We start from the raw sequence: 17,226 nt of genomic DNA on the forward strand, positions 1-17,226 counted from the left end.
GTCAGTCAGTAAATCACTCTTTGATTCTACTCTAGCCAGTACAGTCAGTCAGTAAATCACTCTTTGATTCTACTCTAGCCAGTACAGTCAGTCAGTAAATCACTCTTTGATTCTACTCTAGCCAGTACAGTCAGTCAGTAAATCACTCTTTGATTCTACTCTAGCCAGTACAGTCAGTCAGTAAATCACTCTTTGATTCTACTCTAGCCAGTAGTCAGTAAATCACTCTTTGATTCTACTCTAGCCAGTAGTCAGTAAATCACTCTTTTGATTCTACTCTAGCCAGTAGTCAGTAAGTCACTCTTTGATTCTACTCTAGCCAGTAGTCAGTAAATCACTCTTTGATTCTACTCTAGTCAGTAAATCACTCTTTGATTCTACTCTAGCCAGTAGTCAGTAAATCACTCTGATTCTACTCTAGCCAGTAGTCAGTAAATCACTCTTTGATTCTACTCTAGCCAGTAGTCAGTAAATCACTCTGATTCTACTCTAGCCAGTAGTCAGTAAATCACTCTTTGATTCTACTCTAGCCAGTAGTCAGTCAGTAAATCACTCTTTGATTCTACTCTAGCCAGTACAGTCAGTCAGTAAATCACTCTTTGATTCTACTCTAGCCAGTAGTCAGTCAGTAAATCACTCTTTGATTGTACTCTAGCCAGTACAGTCAGTAAATCACTATTTGATTCTGCTCTAGCCAGTACAGTCAGTAAATCACTCTTTGATTCTGCTCTAGCCAGTACAGTCAGTCAGTAAATCACTCTTTGATTCTGCTCTAGCCAGTACAGTCAGTCAGTAAATCACTCTTTGATTCTACTCTAGCCAGTACAGTCAGTAAATCACTCTTTGATTCTGCTCTAGCCAGTACAGTCAGTAAATCACTCTTTGATTCTGCTCTAGCCAGTACAGTCAGTCAGTAAATCACTCTTTGATTCTGCTCTAGCCAGTACAGTCAGTCAGTAAATCACCCTTTGATTCTACTCTAGCCAGTACAGTCAGTCAGTAAATCACTCTTTGATTCTACTCTAGCCAGTACAGTCAGTAAATCACTCTTTGATTCTACTCTAGCCAGTAGTCAGTAAATCACTCTTTTGATTCTACTCTAGCCAGTAGTCAGTAAGTCACTCTTTGATTCTACTCTAGCCAGTAGTCAGTAAATCACTCTTTGATTCTACTCTAGTCAGTAAATCACTCTTTGATTCTACTCTAGCCAGTAGTCAGTAAATCACTCTGATTCTACTCTAGCCAGTAGTCAGTAAATCACTCTTTTGATTCTACTCTAGCCAGTAGTCAGTAAATCACTATTTGATTCTACTCTAGCCAGTAGTCAGTAAATCACTCTTTGATTCTACTCTAGCCAGTACAGTCAGTCAGTAAATCACTCTTTGATTCTACTCTAGCCAGTACAGTCAGTCAGTAAATCACTCTTTGATTCTACTCTAGCCAGTACAGTCAGTAAATCACTCTTTGATTCTACTCTAGCCAGTAGTCAGTAAATCACTCTTTGATTCTACTCTAGCCAGTACAGTCAGTCAGTAAATCACTCTTTGATTCTACTCTAGCCAGTACAGTCAGTCAGTAAATCACTCTTTGATTCTGCTCTAGCCAGTACAGTCAGTCAGTAAGTCACTCTTTGATTCTGCTCTAGCCAGTACAGTCAATCACTCTTTGATTCTACTCTAGCCAGTACAGTCAGTCAGTAAATCACTCTTTGATTCTACTCTAGCCAGTAGTCAGTAAATCACTCTTTGATTCTACTCTAGCCAGTACAGTCAGTCAGTCTGCTCTTTTTTCTTCAGTTCTCTTGTTCTTTACTATATTAGCCAGTATTCTACATTACAGGTCAGTGCAGCATGTGAAGTTATTCAATCATTTATTTTATCTACAAGCTCATTGAAATAAGCATTGGCCAGTTCTGGTGGGCCTTGAGGCTGAGTCGCTGTTGGGGGAGCGGATTAGGGGAGTGGGGGAAGGGGGTGCGGTGAGTGAGTGGGGGGTGAATTGTGTGCGCTGCACAGGCAACACTATTTTATGATGTAGTTGGTGTCACATTTCCTGTCACCACTTTGACAAAAGCCCTCTTTCAGGTCTCTCACTAGGGCACTACCGTACGTCAGATACTAGACTGCCTTGGATCCTATGTCTGAGGGCCTGCTTGTTGAACCGGGATGGCTTGTTGAACCGGGATGGCTTGTTGAACCGGGATGGCTTGTTGATCGACCTGTTAGTGTTTGTTATTACACACGGCTAGGAGGATGGCTTGTTGGGTCTCTTTAAAAAAAATATATCTATATATTTTTTACTACACATTAAGACATTGACAGCGGGGGAAGTTTACGTTTCACAACGTAACTGTTTTCTGATGTTGTAATTTCCCTTTTCCTGTGTATCTCTCCACCAGAGAGACCTAGATGGGTCCCTTGTCCTGTGTATCTCTCCACCAGAGAGACCTCGATGGGTCCCTTTTCCTGTGTATCTCTCCACCAGAGAGACCTCGATGGGTCCCTTTTCCTGTGTATCTCTCCACCAGAGAGACCTCTATGGGTCCCTTTTCCTGTGTATCTCTCCACCAGAGAGACCTCTATGGGTCCCTTTTCCTGTGTATCTCTCCACCAGAGAGACCTCGATGGGTCCCTTTTCCTGTGTATCTCTCCACCAGAGAGACCTCTATGGGTCCCTTTTCCTGTGTATCTCTCCACCAGAGAGACCTCTATGGGTCCCTTTTCCTGTGTATCTCTCCACCAGAGAGACCTCGATGGGTCCCTTTTCCTGTGTATCTCTCCACCAGAGAGACCTCGATGGGTCCCTTGTCCTGTGTATCTCTCCACCAGAGAGACCTCGATGGGTCCCGTTTCCTGTGTATCACTCCACCAGAGAGACCCATCAAGGTCCCTTGTCCTGTGTATCTCTCCACCAGAGAGACCTCGATGGGTCCCTTTTCCTGTGTATCTCTCCACCAGAGAGACCTCGATGGGTCCCTTTTCCTGTGTATCTCTCCACCAGAGAGACCTCGATGGGTCCCTTTTCCTGTGTATCTCTCCACCAGAGAGACCTCGATGGGTCTGACCACAGACTGTTGAACGGACCATTTTTAAGTCTGGGGGTTCCCCCAAAAATGTTTTTTTGTTAGTCAATTCAGTAAATGTGTTATCATAGAACTAGTGATTTTATTTCATTCGAACCCTAGATCTTGTCGTAGTCGGACCCCTAGTGGGGGAGTGGACCCCTAGATCTAGTCGTAGTAGGACCCCTAGTGGGGGAGTGGACCCCAAGATCTAGTCGTAGTAGGACCCCTAGTGGGGGAGTGGACCCCAAGATCTAGTCGTAGTAGGACCCCTAGTGGGGGAGTGGACCCCTAGTGGAGGGGTGGACCCCTAGATCTAGTCGTAGTAGGACCCCAAGATCTAGTCGTAGTAGGACCCCTAGTGGGGGAGTGGACCCCAAGATCTAGTCGTAGTAGGACCCCAAGATCTAGTCGTAGTAGGACCCCTAGTGGGGGAGTGGACCCCAAGATCTAGTCGTAGTAGGACCCCTAGTGGGGGAGTGGACCCCAAGATCTAGTCGTAGTAGGACCCCTAGTGGGGGAGTGGACCCCAAGATCTAGTCGTAGTAGGACCCCTAGTGGGGGAGTGGACCCCTAGTGGAGGGGTGGACCCCTAGATCTAGTCGTAGTAGGACCCCTAGTGGGGGAGTGGACCCCTTGTGGAGGGGTGGACCCCTAGATCTAGTCGTAGTAGGACCCCTAGTGGGGGTGTGGGAAGGAAACTCCACTTCTATAGGTTAATGGGCTTTCTCTTGTTGTCATGTTGAAAGCACAGTGTCACATTCATCTTGGTTCCGGGTGTTTTGTGATGTGAACTAGGGGTTTTAAAAACATGTTTTTCTGCCTGAAAGGGTTGTTTCTGGCGCAATTGAGGATAATGAGCAAGATTCCTTCTGTGCATCAAAACACACCCCTCCAGGCAGGCAGGCAGGCAGGCAGGCAGGCACAATGAGCAAGATGCCTTCTGTGCATCAAAACACACCCCTCCAGGAGCAAGATGCCTTCTGTGCATCAAAACAACCCTCCAGGCACACACAAGATTCCCTCCAGGCAGGCAGGCAGGCAGGCAGGCACAATAATAATGAGCTAGATACCTTCTGTGCATCAACCCACCCAGGCAGGCAGGCAGGCACAATAATAATGAGCAAGATGCCTTCTGTGCATCAAAACACACCCCTCCAGGCAGGCAGGCAGGCACAATAATAATGAGCTAGATTCCTTCTGTGCATCAAAACACACCCCTCCAGGCAGGCAGGCAGGCAGAATAATAATGAGCTAGATTCCTTCTGTGCATCAAAACACACCCCTCCAGGCAGGCAGGCACAATAATAATGAGCTAGATTCCTTCTGTGCATCAAAACACACCCAGGCAGGCAGGCTAATAATGACTAGATTCCTCCTGTGTGTCGCGTGCATCACATCCTGTTTAGGCAGTAAGATCAGGGGAGCGACTGAACACCACCAACACAACATCATGATCTACCTCCACCAGGTTCAATACATCTGTCCTGGTTCTCACCAGGAATGAATCCCTTTTCAACTACAGATAGATGTTGGAGACCAGTGTCAAACAGCACGCGGGGCCGTCCACACCAAGGACCATAACGGATAATTATGATAAATTATACATAACGATATAAAATGTTAGTGAGTGGCCACGCGAGACGAACGTGTAATGTTTTATAGTTTTACGGCATGTCAAATCAACTGATCAATACATCCTGCAGGCCTGTTACTGAGATGCTAACACAGACCTTGTTGGGGTGTGTTCATTTGGCATAGTAAAAACAATGTTTTCTCATAGTTATCAATTCGTTTTGGATATTTTTAATCTCACTGTGCTCATCTCTTTTTTTAAATATTTTTTTTAAGTGAGTACACGGTTAATTGTTTTACGGCTGTAGCGTAGATCACTGCAGGCTAATTCGAATAAACGCTCAAATGCTCCTGTTCCAAATGCTATTGTAGTTTTAGATTTTCCTGGGAATCCGAAGAGCTAAAGAGGGACTGGCTGTAGCTGACGGGCAGTGGGGAGGCCAGGGGAGGCCAGGTGTGTGATTACGCAAAGAGAAGATGCGAGATGTGTTAGTAGCTAATGCAACCCATTATTTATTAGCTAAATATTAGGCTGCCGTTGGTAAAAAAAAATCAAAGATTGCCGTTATCATACTGATATGCGTTGTTTTGTTGTGGATCGTTATCCTCCCAGGTCGTCTTATAATTAGACCAATGTGGTCACCAATGTGGTTACCAATGTGGTCACCAATGTGGTCACCCAGTTGTTCAGCTTACTCTGCCTCTCCTCTCAAAGCAGCCTTGCGTATCTAGAACCAAGAACGCTTCAATGGAATGCAGTTTTTGACCGGTTGTCAAAGTTATTTTTTTATCACGGGAGGGACAGGGATAAAATGGCTTTTTAATTAAGGTGACCCAAACGATAGAGCTCCTTATCCACTCTTTTTGTAGTGCGAACGCTCCTGTTCACTTGAATTCGAATGTTCTTGTAGTTATCGTCTTTGGTGTGGACGCCCCCTCAGTGGCACTGCTCGCCCAAATCCCTCCGTGGCGCTGCTCGCCCAAATCCCTCCGTGGCGCTGCTCGCCCAAATCCCTCCGTGGCACTGCTCGCCCAAATCCCTCCGTGGCACTGCTCGCCCAAATCCCTCCGTGGCACTGCTCGCCCAAATCCCTCCGTGGCACTGCTCGCCCAAATCCCTCCGTGGCGCTGCTCGCCCAAATCCCTCCTCCTGCTCGCCCAAATCCCTCAGTGGCGCTGCTCGCCCAAATCCCTCCTCCGCTCGCCCAAATCCCTCAGTGGCGCTGCTCGCCCAAATCCCTCCTCCGCTCGCCCAAATCCCTCCTCTACTCTTCCTCTCCCTCCTCCACTCTTCCTCTCCCCCCTTCTCCACTCTTCTGATTAGGTTTCTAAATTTGTCGACACACACAGTTTCATGGTCTAAACTCCATAAGTAGTCACAGCAATCATTCACTAAACAGGATACAAAACAAACTACAGTTTAACTTGAAACATGTTACATTTTAATAGAATCCATCAATGAAAATGTGTTGGTGTTCCAACACACATGCTTTCTGTTTCATAGTTGTAACAAAGCACTCAACAAATAATGATTGAACATTTTATTTACATTTTTTAATGTTTACATATAGCTTGCAGTAACATTAAGTAATAAATGCTGCTGTTATTTTAAATAATCTTATTCTGTTACCCAAGACTTTCATAAATGTAACCAAATGATTTTTTTTTTTGATTTTAGCATAAATTAACTCTATTAATTACAATGTTTAGAATGTTGTGGTAGTTTTCGCCAGAGACCCAGCGGATCTAGTGTTGAATGTTGCTGGTAGTTTGAAGGGGGGGGGGGTCGCCAGAGACCCAGCGGATCTAGTGTTAAATGTCATATTTATCACAATCCAATAATTCGAGGTAGCCTCTCCCTCCTTCAGTCTGTTGTTCTCCTGTTTGAACATGACCCTTCCCTGTGCACACACACCATTTAGAGTGTTGGTGGAATCTCACACACACGCTGGATTTACAACCACGGTCAGACCAAGAGGCACAGTTGGCATCCTGTCACCCCCCGCCCCCTCTCCCCTGGTATGCAGGCGTAAGGTGTTGATCCCATGCCTGGTGACTCAATCCTGATGTGAAAGCCGACTGCTAAACTGCCAAGCCAATGTAGCGACGGACAAGTACAAACACAGCCTTTCAGAAGCGAGTCGCCGATAATGTCTGCTGCCAGTCTGCCAAAGTGCCTACTTTAAAAAAAAAACAATTCCTTGACTGACCAACTCGATCATAACAGCAGGACGGGTGCAGTGTGAATACCAGTGTTACATGTTGGTGTTGTGTTCATCAGGTGCTTTAACCTACAGGACATCCAATGGTATTGATTCAAAGCAACTTCAGGTAAATATGTTAGCGTGAAACTATGTTCGTGGACGCTATCGACAGATTGTTCATTCTGCCTTTTTAATTTTTTTATTTTGAAAGGTGTCTGAGACGAGCAATAGGTTACTACTCCTATTATATAACCTGTTTTATCGTTTCAAAGTAACAAATTCAGAAAAATATTTTGAAAGGCTTCTGTTTGAGTGACAGTGTGACTAGATGAATGCAGATGCATGCTAATGTATGCGCGAAACCCCCTGCTGGGACCAAATCATTTAAACCCCTCGTGGTGACACAAAAGAATGCTTCGGCTTTAAAACACAGCTAACCACAGCCACCATCACATGGACACTAAGTCGGTCAAATCGGGGTCCGACAGTGCGGACTATTTTACTCACACATGCGCTTAGATGTGCTGCTGTGCCACCAGGAATTTTAATTTAGGACCACCAGTACACCTAGAAAAATGAAGGATTCTAGCTTTATATATATATATATATATTTGATTGTTCTCCTGAAGCGTTGTGTCCTTGTTGAGGTGTGTGTGTGTGTGATGGTTTGATCTAGGAGACTGGTTGGTTATCAACACAAATCTCAAGCTTTACACGTACGTTGTGATGCAACACGTTGGATGATTGAATGAACAGTGTGGTTTGTAAATAAATGCATGAATGTCAGACCCACCTCTTTCACCCATAACCTTTTTTTAAAGAGGTACTATACAACAACAACAAAAAACACTCCATTTCCTGGTTGCTAATTTGAGTTTGTGACAAAACAAAGCAAGTATAGTTTGGAGAATCATTGTACCATCTAAACAGCTGTGAAATATACTGTATTTTCCTGAACCAAAAATATTGTACTTTCAGCTTGTATTGAAGCTGGTGTAGAAAACCGAAAGTAAAAGACGCAAAAGAAAGCATAGAAATAACACGCATAGAACAGACCTACTGCTTCTTAGACTGGCTTTCAATGAGAGTGATAGATCTATAACACATAGAACAGACCTACTGCTTCTTAGACTGGCTTTCAATGAGAGTGATAGATCTATAACACATAGAACAGACCTACTGCTTCTTAGACTGGCGTTCAGTGAGAGTGATAGATCTATAACACATAGAACAGACCTACTGCTTCTTAGACTGGCGTTCAGTGAGAGTGATATCACACGTTGCCATGTGAATTTGGTTGAGTCGCTAAAGCACCTCTCAGTATAGATTTGTCTCCTCTGCTTATTAAGTCCTATTTTCCAAGGAAAACGACAAGTCACCATCTCTTTTTGATGGTGACGATGTTACGATCTGTAAAGGACAATCTCTGGCTGCTGCTCATTTCAAACTAATCAAATGTTCCAGTATACCTCTTGTCTGACTGGATAAGGACACATGGCATTGCTAGCCTGTGGTTCAGCGTTTGTGTGTGTGTGTGTGGGGTGTTTGTGTGTGTGTGTGTGTGGTGGGTGTTTGTGTGTGTGGGGGGTGTTCCCCACCGGTAACTTTATCCTGGCTACTCTGACTCCTTCCTCCGGCCACAACGCTACAGTGGCCACGGACATTTTAGTTTCTTCTCAGAGTACCTCCCCGTCCCTTCACCAAATGACAACGCATTCGGGGCCCGTCTGATTTGTTACAGAAACTGATGGGTTAGGTCAGATGGGTCGGGCCAGATGGGTCGGGGTCAGATGGGTCATTCATTGTCTCCAACCAATCAGAGTATCAATCTAATTGCTGATGACTGTGTTTTCGTACAATGCCCTTCGTCAACACAAACGACTTCAACGACGGCAGTCTGAAGTATGCAGCGAATGAGTCGTCAGGCTCCGAGTACCTCCCCGTCCCTTCACCTTTTCCCTGATTTGAAACCAGTTTATCATTCACTGACGTCAAACATGCAGACAGACACATTCACTTTGTTGCTGTGTAAACTCACCTGTGCCCTGATGGCATTTTGTGTTGCTCACTGAAACCTGACTAGCGAGCCGCAGGGCTCTTACAGGTGTGTGTGTGTGTGTGTGTGTGTGTGTGTGTGTGTGTGTGTGTGTGTGTGTGTGTGTGTGTATTCAAAAATTATATACACTACTGTTAAAGTTTGGGCAGAATTTTTTTTTTTCTGTGGTCCATTTTAAAATAACATCACATTGATCAGAAATACAGTATAGACATTAATGTTTTAAATGACTATTGCAGCTGGAAATGGCTGTTTAAAAAAATAATTTGAATGGAATATCTACATAGGCGTACAGAGGCCCATTATCAAATCAAAGTTTATTTGTCACAAGCGCCTAATACAACCAGGTTACAGCACCTTACAGTGAAATGCTGAATACAACAGGTGTAGTAGACCTTACAGTGAAATGCCTAATACAACAGGTGCAGTAGACCTCACAGTGAAATGCTGAATACAACAGGTGTAGTAGACCTTACAGTGAAATGCTGAATACAACAGGTGTAGTAGACCTCACAGTGAAATGCTGAATACAACAGGTGTAGTAGACCTTACAGTGAATTGCCTAATACAACAGGTGCAGTAGACCTCACAGTGAAATGCTGAATACAACAGGTGTAGTAGACCTTACAGTGAAATGCTGAATACAACAGGTGTAGTAGACCTCACAGTGAAATGCTGAATACAACAGGGGTAGTAGACCTCACAGTGAAATGCTTACTTACTAACCAATCGTGTGAAGGGGGGAAAGGTAGGTATGTGTGTGTGTGTAGGTAAGTAACTGTCACTCCTGTGTTCCAATGGCATGTTGTTAGCTAGTCCAAGTGTATCATTTGAAAAGGCTATTGATACAGTTGGATAAGCTAACACAACGTGCCATTGGAAACAGGAGTGATGGTTGCTTATAATGGGCCTCTGTACGTCTATGTAGATATTCCATATTTAAAAAAAGAAAAAAGGAAGCGGTTTCCAGCTACAATAGTAATTTTACAACATAAACAATGTCTACAATGTATTTCTGATCAATGTGAAGTTATTTTAACAGACAAAAAAAAAAGTGCTTTTTCTTTCAAAACCCAGGAAATTTCTAAGTGAACCCAAACTTTTGTCTGTCTCAAGCGTAGATATTCAAAGCGTAGATATTCAAAGCGTAGATATTCAGACCACCTGACATTTTCATTACGCTTCAGCCTTATTCTAATATGGACAAATCATTTCCTCATCTACACACACACAATTCCCTATGATGACAAAGTGAACAATACTTTTTTTTTTTTCAATTTTTGTTTTTGCAAATGGTTAATCGTGACCGGTTAATCGTCATGGACGATTTTCAAGTTTTCGTAACACCCGGTAATCTGTGTTTTTGGACACCGATTATGGCCGATTACATTGCACTCCATGAGGAGACTGTGGCAGGCTGACTACCTGTTACGCGAGTGCAGCAAGGAGCCAAGGTAAGTTGCTAGCTAGCATAAAAACAGATTTTTTTTTTTCAAATAAAAGATAAATCTTAACATATTCACTAGTTAAATAGACCATGGTTGATGATATTACTAGTTCAACTAGCTTGTCCTGTGTTGCATATAATCAATACGGTGCCTGTTTTAATTTATCATCCAATCACAGCCTACTTGGCCAAACGGGTGATGATATATGAAAGGTGCATTCTTGTCAGGGTATATGCAGCAGTTTGTGCTGCTTGGCTCGTTGCGAACTGTGCGATGACCATTTGGCACAAAGTACAGCGAGATCCTTGATGAAAACCTGCTCCGGTGCACTCAGGACCTCAGACTGGGGCGACGGTTCACCTTCCAACAGGACAACGACCCTAAGCGCACAGCCAAGACAACGCAGGAGTGGCTTGGGGCAAGTCTCTGATTTTTGTTCTTGAGTGGCCCAGCCAAAGCCCTGACTTGAACCTAATCGAACATCTCTGGAGAGACCTGAAAATAGCTGAGCTTCGCCACTCCCCATCCAACCTGACAGAGCTTGAGAGGATCTGCAGAGAAGAATGGGAGAAACTCCCCAAATACGAGTTTGTAGCGTCATACCCAAAAGAGTCAAGTCTGTAATCGCTGCCAAAGGTGCTTCAACCAGTACTGAGTAAGTAAAGGATCTGAATACTTAAGTAAATGAGCTTTTTCATTGTTTTTAATACATTTGCAAACATCTTAAACAGTTTTGATATTATGGGCTATTGTGTGTACATTGAGTGGGAAAGTAAACATTTTAATCCTTTTTAGTTTGAGGCTGTAACATAACAATATGTGGAAAGTCAAGGGGTCTGAATACTATGTTATATATTACGAGCAAAGTGATCTGTGTTCAGGGGGTGTATTCATACCGCAAATTCTGTTGAACTTTTCATAAACGGAAGCAAACAGTATGAAATGGGGATAAACATACCTGAATTTGTCCAATAGAAACTCTTTGCAAATGTTAGACTAACGATTACAACCTACAGTAGATCAGCTAGATGTGGGGAAGAGTGCAAGGCGGTATTGAATGAGTCACTCAGTCATCTTGACTGTTTTAATTCCTCTCTACCGGTGAGCACCTACGTTGTAAACTTTCATTCATTGGCTAGGTTGAGGCAACCTCATGATGGGTGTAGGGAACATTAGAGTACAATGTAGTAGCCTAAACCTGTTGACGTTACATTGAACTGGGTGAATAGAGAATGAATGACAGTAACCTAAACCTGTTGACGTTACACTGAACTGGGTGAATAGAAAATGAATGACAGACGTCCAATATGCTGTAATAGAAATAAGGCCCTTCTCCAAAAGATAAAAAGCTAGTCTTTCCTCATCTTAATTAAACGGCACCAACCGCCCCTGGACTCCGTGATCATTAGTCATGTAATGCCTGGTGACGTCACTATCAGGAATAACACTTTGTATCATCTTAAAATAAGAACACCTTTACTCAACAACACTAAAATAAAGAAGTGTAATATGTGCGTGAATTCAACATGTAAAACATGCCTCAGATATGGTATAGCCTTTTGCTAGAGAAATATGTGCACTTGTGTGACTCATAAAGGATACTGTAGTAACCATAGCTGTGGTTTCCCACTCTGTGGTGATGGCCTGTCACTGTTAAGTGCAGCGCCTTCACAAGGTATTTAACCCTTTGACTTTACACATTGTACTGTGTTACAGACAGAATGTAACATTTCTTGAATTTTAGATTTTTTTTCTGGTCACACAATACACCCCATAATGAATATGAATGACAGTCATCCAATATGCTGTAATATAAAATAAGGCCTTACTTTACCACCTAATAGCAGGAACAGTGCAATTTAGTGATCAGAACCTGGTAATATCAGGTTGTAGGATGGGATATAAACCTAACAACTTCAATTAGAAATTTTATTTTGAACTGGGGTAAAATAAAATCACCAAATTTTACAGAGAATGCATTACATAGGATGAAGAAACAAAACTCCAAGCCGCAACTCCACACTATACTTGTCAAACAGAGAACTGGTACTCGTTGGGATTGGTGTGGTGGGTCAATGGGTGGGTTTTGCAAAAAAATGTTTTGTCAAATCTTCATGTTTAACTCATTGATTTTTAGAATTGTTTTTCGTCCAAACAAGATTTCATGTACGGTATTTATTGAATATTATATTACTTTGAAATGGCTCATTTGGGTGGAATCAATTAGCTTAATTTCTCGGACATCAAATGTATATTTCAATCAAATGAGGTTGCAGGAATGCTAATCTTATCTGTTTCTAACCACAGAAATGATTTCAGAACAATATGAGGTGGTGGGTGTTAAATCCTCTTGAGGTGGAACGGCCCATTATTGTGTATTGTGCCCTGCAGCTCACTAATCAGGTTTTAGTGAGCAACACAAATGCCACCAGGGCACAAAAAGCTAAACACTCTTTCATATGTTTGTTTTATGTGTGTGTGTGTGTGTGTGTGTGTCTATCTGGTTGAAGTCAGTGAATGATGATGGCTCGCTGGGGAGCCATTTTAATTTGGCTCGCTCAATGATTATCTGCAGGAAAGTTACAAAATCGTTCTCTGAAGATGGTGAATCCTCACTGCAGGAACATTGTAGGGAGAGCATATAATTCTGGTCCAAGCAAATCTAATTATTTGGTCACGTAATCTTGTATTTTTTTTAATCGCATATTTCACAATCTGACATAGCGGTGAGGTACCTTATTTTAGGCTTGATATTAGCAATATATTTTTTCATGGTCCTCTTTTTTTTTTTTTTTGAACGAAGATCTGTTTGGGTCTCTCTTTTAACAATGAACGGAGCAAAATGAACTGCGACTAAAACGACTGACCTAAAACTAGACTAAAATCGTCCGATTTTTAACACTCCTCAATGTAAAAAAAATAATAATAATACTGTTAAATACTACCATATTGTGAAACATATTTAGCCCATATCACAAGCCCTAGTTCAACCAATGACTAATGAGGGTCACGGGCAACATGGAAACAGCAATGACAGATCTGTTAGAAGAAAGGAATAGTGTTGGTACAGTTTCTACACCTGCATTGCTTCTTAGGTTCTGGCCTTTCTAGGGAGTTTTTCCTAGCCACCGTGCTTCTTAGGTTCTGGCCTTTCTAGGGAGTTTTTCCTAGCCACAGTGCTTCTACACCTGCATTGCTTGCTGTTTGGGGTTTTAGGCTGGGTTTCTGTACAGCACTTGGAGATATCAGCTGATGTAAGAAGGGCTTTTTATAAATGCATTTGATTTATTTTTGTATTGCAGTAAGGAAAGTTAACGGCGTGAAATGCTAAACCTGGGTCTTGTTCATTAGGAAATAGTGTAGCAAAACCTTTTCAAAGCGGTGCGCTTCGGGGAAAACTATAGTTTTCTTATTGGACAAGTTTAATTAACAGGGCTGTGGTGCTGTCAACAATCAGTGGAAATCCCTTTATCTCCGAGTATTTAACTCTGAATAGCTGACTTAACCAACAGCAAACACTTTTTTTTTTATTGGTCAATAATGCAGTTTGACACATCGGTTTCTCGCCTTATTTGGTTTATGGGTAGTGGAACAGAGCGTGTGTGTGTGTGTGTGTGTGTGTGTGTGTGTGTGTGTGTGTGTGTGTGTGTGTGTGTGTGTGTGTGTTTTTATATACCGGCTGCATAATGCATTCAATATATCTCGGACGATTAAGCTTTTACATCGGCAGGATTGGCAATTACACGTTTAAAAAAAATATGAGCATAAGCCCATTTATGGCTTGTGTTCTACAGACAAGTTTTATAGATTTGTTGATGATTCACTTTATTGGCGTGAACTCATTCAAAGAGGATCGATTTTTAATGGAATAAAAATACTTCTGTTCTGCGTATAACCATGTAACAGAACTTGTTAATTTTTTAAAGCATTGTGTTAGTGTATAGTGCTATAGCTTTTCAACAAGTGGTTAGACCAAACTAAAATAATGTTAGCGGCGATGCACCAACCCAGGACTCGCTACGTGACAGATCCTCTGTGGATCGAAACGCGTCTTATGTGCGTCTGACCTTCAATCAGCTAATGAATCGTGTTGATGCGAAGACCGACTCGGGAGACGCAGACTGAGCGTGCTCAATCGAACACCCCTGTCCGTCATCCAGCCGGGCTGCCTAGCAACCAGGTAGAGCCTCCGCACAGCAAGCAGGGATTGGATGAGATTGAAAGGAAGTGTGGGGGAAGATGAGTAGGAGGGAGGGGGGGTCGGGACCTCAGGGCTCAGTCTTCCACCTTAATTTCTTTTGATTTTTCTGAAAATAACTTGACCTAAAGATTGTTTGAAGAGCTAAAGAACAAGATCCTTGGTCTTTTCCTGTTGATTTCTAAACCTGGACTGTATGAAGTATATGATGAACACTCATATAGGTTTGATCCATAGGAAGGCTATTCTACAAAGCCCTAAGGCTCGCTTTGCTTATTCTAATGGAAAAACTCCAGGCTCAAAAAAGCATTGAAAAAAAGAAATCCTTCAGATCAGGGTTAGTGACACGCTTGATTGAGTTTTCCCACAGCGGCAAGCGTCACACGATTTTTAAAAAAAGCACATCCGTCCATGGCAGTCAGGGGACAAGATGCCTTGGCTGTTCACGGGTTAAGGCGTATTAGTAGGAACAGAAGCTCTGTGAGCTGTCAGCAAGCTGCCATAGCACGCCGTGGCGGATGATTTGGTACACTCTTTCCCCCTCAAGCGCCGGCTGCCAGCATCCTCTCTGAGACTGTGGCTGCTGCAATTACACTCTTCATCATGGAAGACGAGGGCTTCTGTTTGGGGTGAAACGTATGAAGGAGGGAGCTTACCGCCGTGATCCTCAGTCCTGTTAAAGTGGCCGTGAGATGTGAAACAAGTCACTCTCTTTCTCTTTAGACTCGCTGTTGACATACATGTGGTGTTGCATGTCACCGTAGCTAGGTGGGATTGATGTGGTGTTTTTACACACACACACACACACACACACACACACACACACACACACACACACACGTTGCAGACTGGATGGTGTGAGACTCAGTGCCCTTTTTATTGACTCGATGTGGGAACGCTAACGTGGAAGTACTGTGTAGATCAGTGATGTGTGTGTACCCATTTTAGTCTACTGGTGTAGGGTTACCAAGTGGGACTAAAATGTTCTTTCATCCATCACATGCTATGGTGTGAGGTTACCTGAAGTGGTACAGTTCTGTTCCTTTTCTTATCGAGTCTAGTGTTTTTTTAAAAAAATTTTTATTTCACCTTTATTTAACCAGGTAGGCGAGTTGAGAACAAGTTCTCATTTGCAACTGCGAGCTGGCCAAGATAAAGCATAGCAGTGTGAACAGACAACACAGAGTTGCACATGGAGTAAACAATTAACAAGTCAATAACACAGTAGAAAACAAAAGGGGAGTCTATATACATTGTGTGCAAAAGGCATGAGGTAGGCGAATAATTACAATTTTGCAGATTAACACTGGAGTGATAAATGATCAGATGGTCATGTACAGGTAGAGATATTGGTGTGCAAAAGAGCAGAAAAGTAAATAAATAATAACTGTGGGGATGAGGCAGGTAAAAAAAGGGTGGGCTATTTACCGATGGACTATGTACAGCTGCAGCGATCGGTTAGCTGCTCAGATGGCAGATGTTTGAAGTTGGTGAGGGAGATAAAAGTCTCCAACTTCAGCGATTTTTGCAATTCGTTCCAGTCACAGGCAGCAGAGAACTGGAACGAAAGGTGGCCAAATGAGGTGTTGGCTTTAGGGATGATCAGTGAGATAAACCTGCTGGAGCGCGTGCTACGGATTGGTGTTGCCATCGTGACCAGTGAACTGAGATAAGGCGGAGCATTACCTAGCATGGACTTGTAGATGACCTGGAGCCAGCCGACTAGAGCATACAATTCACAGTGGTGGGTGATATAAGGTGCTTTAGTGACAAAACGGATGGCACTGTGATAAACTGCATCCAGTTTGCTGAGTAGTGTTGGAAGTAATTTTGTAAATGACATCGCCGAAGTCGAGCATCGGTAGGATAGTCAGTTTTACTAGGGTAAGTTTGGCGGCGTGAGTGAAGGAGGCTTTGTTGCGGAATAGAAAGCAGACTCTTGATTTGATTTTCGATTGGAGATGTTTGATATGAGTCTGGAAGGAGAGTTTACAGTCTAGCCAGACACCTAGGTACTTATAGATGTCCACATATTCAAGGTTGGAACCATCCAGGGTGGTGACGCTGGTCAGGCGTGCGGGTGCAGGCAGCGAACGGTTGAAAAGCATGCGTTTGGTTTTACTAGCGTTTTAAGAGCAGTTGGAGGCCACGGAAGGAGTGTTGTATGGCATTGGAGCTCGTTTGGAGGTTAGATAGCACAGTGTCCAAGGACGGGCCGGAAGTATATAGAATGGTGTCGTCTGCGTAGAGGTGGATCAGGGAATCGCCCGCAGCAAGAGCAACATCATTGATATATACAGAAAAAAAGAGTCTGCCCGAGGATTGAACCTTGTGGCACCCCCATAGACTGCCAGAGGACCGGACAGCATGCCCTCCGATTTGACACACTGAACTCTGCAAAGTAATTGGTGAACCAGGCAAGGCAGTCATCCGAAAAACAGAGGCTTCTGAGTCTGCCGATAAGAATATGGTGATTGACAGAGTCGAAAGCCTTGGCCAAGTCGATGAAGACGGCTGCACAGTACTGTCTTTTATCGATGCCGGTTATATCGTTTAGTACCTTGAGCGTGGCTGAGGTGCACCCGTGACCGGCTCGGAAACCAGATTGCACAGCGGAGAAGGTACGGTGGGATTCGAGATGGTCAGTGACCTGTTTGTTGACTTGGCTTTCGAAGACCTTAGAT

General features: G+C 43.2%; 1 protein-coding gene across 2 annotated transcripts in view; it reads left to right on the forward strand.

Annotated features, from left to right (window-relative positions):
* The window catches only part of LOC118378873 (tumor protein p53-inducible protein 11-like), a 119,623-nt gene that overhangs the window by 24,272 nt on the left and 78,125 nt on the right, over positions 1–17,226 (forward strand). Inside the window, exon 1 of one of the 2 annotated variants that reach the window (XM_052466579.1) lies at positions 6,697–6,967. The exons of the other annotated variant lie outside the window; for it this stretch is intronic. The gene's annotated coding sequence lies outside the window, so the exon portion shown is untranslated. Of the gene's footprint in view, positions 1–6,696; positions 6,968–17,226 lie in introns of those variants that run through there. 2 annotated transcript variants of the gene reach the window in all.

This window comes from Oncorhynchus keta, chromosome 17, assembly GCF_023373465.1.
Source record: "Oncorhynchus keta strain PuntledgeMale-10-30-2019 chromosome 17, Oket_V2, whole genome shotgun sequence".
NCBI lineage: Eukaryota > Metazoa > Chordata > Actinopteri > Salmoniformes > Salmonidae > Oncorhynchus > Oncorhynchus keta.